The 6,194-nt window shown below is 43.6% G+C and overlaps 1 protein-coding gene across 8 annotated transcripts in view; it reads left to right on the plus strand.

Annotated features, from left to right (window-relative positions):
* The window catches only part of LOC116848388 (protein Fe65 homolog), a 238,874-nt gene extending 236,279 nt beyond the window's left edge, over window positions 1-2,595 (plus strand). For 6 of the 8 annotated variants that reach the window (XM_032824424.1, XM_032824421.1, XM_032824426.1 and 3 more), the window contains one exon: window positions 114-2,595. The gene's annotated coding sequence lies outside the window, so the exon portion shown is untranslated. The remainder of the gene's footprint in view (window positions 1-113) is intronic. The other 2 variants (XM_032824425.1, XM_032824423.1) reach the window with 2 other exon arrangements.
* Window positions 2,596-6,194: the final 3,599 nt, after the last annotated feature.

Raw genomic sequence — 6,194 nt, forward strand, 5'->3', positions numbered from 1 at the left:
GAAATCCCATCATCGTTCATTTATCATACCTCTTCTGTGACCCGGCAATTCCGATTATAATGTCAAATGTAGAATCTAAAAGGAAAAGGATAATAAAAAAGACATCCCTTTAGACGATCGATAAACGGAGAAGCGGAATTTTCGGGACGGAAGGGGTGACCACCGCAGTGGCCGGATATTTTCGATTAATCAGATCAGTCCCCCGACTGTCCGCTAGGAACTCTGGCCACTGCCTGCTGAGCGAGAGGTGATCCGACACAGGCATCTGCAGTCGCCGCTGACCCTCAAGTACTTCGGCGGCTCGCCGCCAAGCGCGTCCCTCAAGTCGCTGCTCTCGCCCTCCCTCGACACCAGGCGTATTCAGCTCGCCCGCTGGGAGAGCAACCCCTAGGAGACACGAACGGGGTGTCGGGATGCCGATGTATGCCGGGAGGCATCGTAGGACGAACGGATACTACTCTTTACGACGTAACGACTGAAAATTTCGCGAAAATTCCGCAGAGTGCTATACTATACCACAGCTATAGTGGACTACGCTTACCTATGTCGATATGATGTTATGTATGTTAAACGCAGTGTCCGATGAGAGGAGAAGTGGCGTCGCGGGTCTGCCGCAGAGGGGGAGATATTAGGGACGATATAACGGTCGAGAGGATCCAAATCCTATCGCATGATCCTTAGGAGGCAGCGTATATCGGGTTTTGGGAGCAGCATTCGCGGGGGAACCGATAGAAAAGTGCAGAAGAAGTTTACTTGGGGTAGGGAGCCGGAAAGAGTGGAAGAGTTAGTTAGGGGAGAGCAAATCGTCTGTATATACGAGGTGGTGATTATTGCGCTAAATTTAATCAACTTGCTCGCTCGGATAGGGAAAGAGGAAGGGGGTATAGGGTGGAGACAGGGGGAGAGGGAGCAAAGCCCGCCGGTGAAACTGCGAGCGAATCTCGTTGTGTGTGCGTGTCGGAGAGTGTGTCTGCAGCTAGCATAGTTAAGCGTATCATCCGCGAAGGCATTCGAGAAGAACGGTGAAGCTATAGAGAAGAGCTTGTGCGTATATATATATATATATAAAAAAATATATATATATAAATATAAATATAATATATATAACTCACGTGTGTGTGTATTCTCGGGTGTACAGATTAAAGGAGCGACACGCGAGGACGACGACCGGATATCGCACGGGACGCGCACGCGTACCCGCGTACGCGTGCGGAACACTTCCGCACACGCCAACACGTGCACCGCGACCACGCGTGCTGGGATGTCCCCGCGTACGTAGCGCGCTTTTCCCCTCGTCTGCGGATTGTCCCGAGCGTCGGGACCGCGATAGGTCCGGGGACACCCTGTACGGACGTGCAGACACGCGCACGTTTACACGACGGCCGATAGGGAGTTTATTTTTTATGGCGAATTAGTAGGAGCTTTAGGGGAGAGCTTGCACCTCGGAGATCACGAAGCCGATACGACAAATACTTATATCGCGACCGTCCTTTAGATCAACCGGGGAGGGGGGGGAGAGGGAGGGCAGCGCTTAGGCGAGAGATCAGTGGTGCGCAAGGATATCGGAACTATGTAAGTCGCGCGATTACGATCACGCCCAGAACGGGAATCACGCGATAATAACTATCGGGCCGAATTGCCGGTTTACTCTAACGATTGTTATCCTCGGTGATAATTATTATCCTCGTAAGTGAGCGCAAACGCTGAATAATAATTGCCGCTAGATGCGCATGTGATAGCACGACGAATTGCAGCTGACACATCGGGCCATCGCAAATCTTTCCGATCGCTGTTGTCGAAGAAGTAGATGCATGCGAGAGGTATGTTCGTACAAAAAAAAATCATTGTTGCAAAACAATCAGACGCGTATGATTTAAGAGTTTCACACGCATCTCCACAAACACACACACATACACCTAGAAACATATACAGCCATGGACTGCACCTCGCATTAGCGACCGTCGCTACCGTAGAACTTAGTGAGCTGCAAACAATCCAGATCGAGGAGGAGGCACGTTCTTGCGATGACACTTAAATTCAATCGTATCGCACTGCGCGAATCACGATAATAATATGTATACCTTACACACACTTACAATTTACACCGCGCGCGCGCACTGATAACGATTATGCGTGAAGGGAAGACTCCGCTGTTGCTGTTGCTGATTCAAAGACGAAACATCGCGATTGGACGAAACACGTGCTCTCTATAGAGAATATCCTCTGTGATAGAAAGAGAAGAAACGTGGCTCTGAAAGTTAATAAAACGTTTGCCGACACTTGCTCATCAAAGAGGAAGTTATCTCTCCGTAATGAAGAGTTTGAATGTCATTCGTTAAAGAACATATCCGGAAAGCGGCGCGAGAGATATGCGGTCGTACCACTGAAAAATTGCATCCTCCTGTTTTCCTCGAGAGAGGGATTCTTTCACATGCTGAGAGCACGATCCTCGTCGTCCGGCGAGGACGGTCACGTCGTACGAGCCATCGTCGTTGCGAGAGATACAAAGTTGTGCGGGACCCAGAACGAAGATATTTCTATGTAGCGTTTTAAGTAAAAGAAAAAAAAAAGAGAGAGAAGCGCGCAGTAAAAGAAGACAGGCGAGATATAGTAAAACGTTGCGGGAGAGTGTGCGTGAAAGGGTGAGTATGCGTGAATAAGCTGGTTGGGGAAGGCAATTATTATCATTATCATTATCGTCATCATCATCATCATTATTATGTTGACAGGTCTGCCCTATGGGTCCATCATGATAATAATAACAATAATATTGATAGTCATGAATATGCATGAGTACGCACTACTGATCGAGAAGGGCGATTATTATGATCATTATTATTATCATTATTATGTTGAGCGCTGGCTGCCAATATTCACTAGGCGAATGTGCCCGGATAAAACTTGCGATATAAACCTGCATCACGATCATCTTCAACATTATCTTCTACACTTAAGTCCATCCTGACTCGTCTGAGCTTTGCTGAGTTTCTAAGTAAATGCAGAAGATACTCTGCAAGCGCTCTTATCTCTACTTAGAGTACTCCACATAATAATAATGCTTATAATTTCTTTTGTAATCATAATATTACAAATTATACATAATATATAATATAATTATATATAATTGTAATATTATAATTTCCATTTCTCTCTTTCTCTCTCTCTCTCTCTCTCCCCCCTCCTCGACCAAGACACTGTACTCGTGCATACTTATATTATCATTATTATTACTATTATCATCATCATTACTAACTATTAATATTATTATTATTAATTTGTGAATTAGTGTTTGGAATTACTTGCACTTTTAAGACAATTTTCGAGGGCTATGTTATTTTCTTCTTCTTCTTTCTCTCCGGTCAAGTTGCGATTGACGGTCGCTGTCGTCTCAAAATCGTTAACTTTGTAAAACTCTTTCCCTTATCTATGAAAAGTTTTTACTATGCGTATTATTTTTATATAATATTATGTTTTTTTACCTGTGCAAACAACAAATCGATATTATTGCAATTACAACGATAGAACATCAATTTCAATGAGAACTCTTCAAAAATTAGACAAAATCCCGAAAGTTTTATAAATTTGACGATCCTGAAGCGAAATGCCGCGACAGCCATTCGCGAAGCTCGACGGATAAGCGGTGAAGATAAGTGGAAGAAAGTAGGCGTAAATTTTGAAAGTGCAAGTAATTTTGAGCACTGATATAAATAGTCACCGCGATATCCTGTCTCACATTTACCATTTCGCAAGATTTCACTCTGTTTCGTTTTATAATCGCGAGATTGACATCCCGATAGCGCGAGAACGAGCGAACTCAACAAATTATACGAGTCACGTAATTACGCTTTTAACTCTAATGTAGTACAATGATTTTGGGAAGAGGGATTCATTAACGATGTCGCGAGTCTGCATAAATGCAGATTCGCGAACATGACAAAGATTTGTTCCATGAAACTTAATTGCTCGTCTTCGAGATCGGAATTAAACTTTATTTCATTGACATATTAGAGACTCTGTTTAAATCGAAATTTCTGTCTCCGTCTTTACTCTCGTCTAGATCTGAAACCTTTTATCAAGATACAAAGTTGGAACAAATCACGATATCACAACATCAAATTGCGATTTCGAAGATTGAGAGTGAAATCTCGCGGAGTGAATTTCTACCCATCCCATTTTAAATTCGCCTATTTTTTCCTCTTTTTTTTTAGAGGTAAGACAATGTCGAGAAGCGGGCGCGAAAAATTAATAAATGGTGTGGATGTAAATATGATATACATGTGTAGAGAGTAAGGCCGAAGCTATGGAGTTCGACGGGCACACTCACGCACATCTAGCAGGCGGAAGTTGCTGAAGTTTTGCAGTGGTCCTTCTTAATCGAATGACTCCAATCACATTTGAAGCACATCGATCAGAGTTATCTCGGCATATCTGTCATCTACTTTACAGGTGTGAAAATAATTACACCAGCGTAGTTCAAGATGTAACCGGACCGCATTGATTTTTTGAGATCATCCGAATCACCGATGAAATTCTTTCGATTCTGTGCGATTCGCGTCACCAAAGTAGAATCCATCTAAAAAAGAAAAATAGAACGAGTAACCCTCGGACCACTCAAGCGAAAAAATTCATCGTGCAACTTCATGAACTTTCGCGCCCCATTTACAACAACACATGTACGAACGTCATTGCACTGCACCGGGTACGTGCTGATGCACAATCACGTACATTTACACGGACAAACACACGCTCCCACGTAGATACAATCTTGTGTGTATCACACACGATAAGCGAATGAACACGCATACATACTCACAAATTGCGCATAGCTTAACTGTCTCTTTATATAGGTGTTGACATGTCGTCACGGGAGGAATAATCTCGGACGAACGGATAGATCGGGGGTGGCGAAGGAGGGGGTATGAAATATTTACGGGTGATAAAACACGACAGGAGCCACTTATAATTGACATAGTATAGCAAACCTTACTATATTTACCGTGACGTGTAATACCTTTAACGGGAAAAAATGAGATCTACTGATAGAAAAGAATTGTTCTGCACAAAAACATGATACTTCATTGATAATTATAATCTCTCTCTCCCCCTTCTCTCTCTCCCTCCCCTCTCTTTCTCTCACCCCCTCTTTCTCTCGCTTTTTTCTCTATCTATCTATCTATCTATCTATCTATCTTTCTCTATCTCTATCTATCTCTTTCTCCCTCTTCCTCCCTCTCTTTCTTTCTCACACACTACCTTGTGAAAAATACGTATCTCTTTATACCTTTATACTAATTGCTATTGATTATAATTTCGACATAAAGAACGCTTTACACTTGAGAAGACTCGCGGCGCGTTTGCCGCGACGGCTTGCGTCATTATTATGATTTAATTACGATTTAATCTATAATTATTCACTATCGCCATGCTGAAAGGGGAGCCTCATTGTTATCACATTGTTGTCATGATCGTCGCGTTACTATAGAAGACAAATTTAATGAACCGCCATCGTCGTAATGTCATACTATATATTACTGTATCGTTACCACCGACTTTGCAGGTGGGGGAGGGCGGGTAAGTTAGGAGATCGGCGATATACACGACGCTTCCGCGAGGACCAATCGTCAAATCGCTCGAAGTGCGGGAAGGATCAATTACCGTCGATCGGTCCTCATTGGGCATCTGTCGTATCGCGTCTCCGACTTCGTGATTATTAATTTAGCGTAATTAACTTACCCGTATACATACGAACGTTCAGACCCACTCCTCCCCCCACCCCCCCCCGAAACGATACTCACCTAATGTGTCGCGTGAGTCGATCCTCGTGGGACGATCCAGGTGAGCAGCGCTTAATTAAGGAAAAGCGAGACGAGAAAATAAAAACCCGAGTACGTCCGCGATCGGGACAAGGCAAATTGTAATAAGCGAGCGCGCGCAATGAGATTCTATCTCGATACATAGAATTTTATAAAGTGGAATCTCGCTGCGCCGTGAAACTAAAATAGAAGAAATGAAAACAGAGAAGGGAGGCGAAGCCACGGATTTCAAACGATGCGTTTCGTGTGCGAGAGGACAAACACTTTGTATGCACCCGCCCCCATTGTTCATGCCCATTTGTATTGCGTAGTTGGACCGATCGGTAATTACGTTTCTCGGTTACGAGATACTATATTATAAATATAAATATAAATATATAT

The sequence above is a fragment of the Odontomachus brunneus genome, unplaced genomic scaffold, assembly GCF_010583005.1.
Source record: "Odontomachus brunneus isolate Ranch 3 - 2012 unplaced genomic scaffold, Obru_v1 Obru_scaffold_094, whole genome shotgun sequence".
NCBI classification, from domain to species: Eukaryota; Metazoa; Arthropoda; class Insecta; order Hymenoptera; family Formicidae; genus Odontomachus; species Odontomachus brunneus.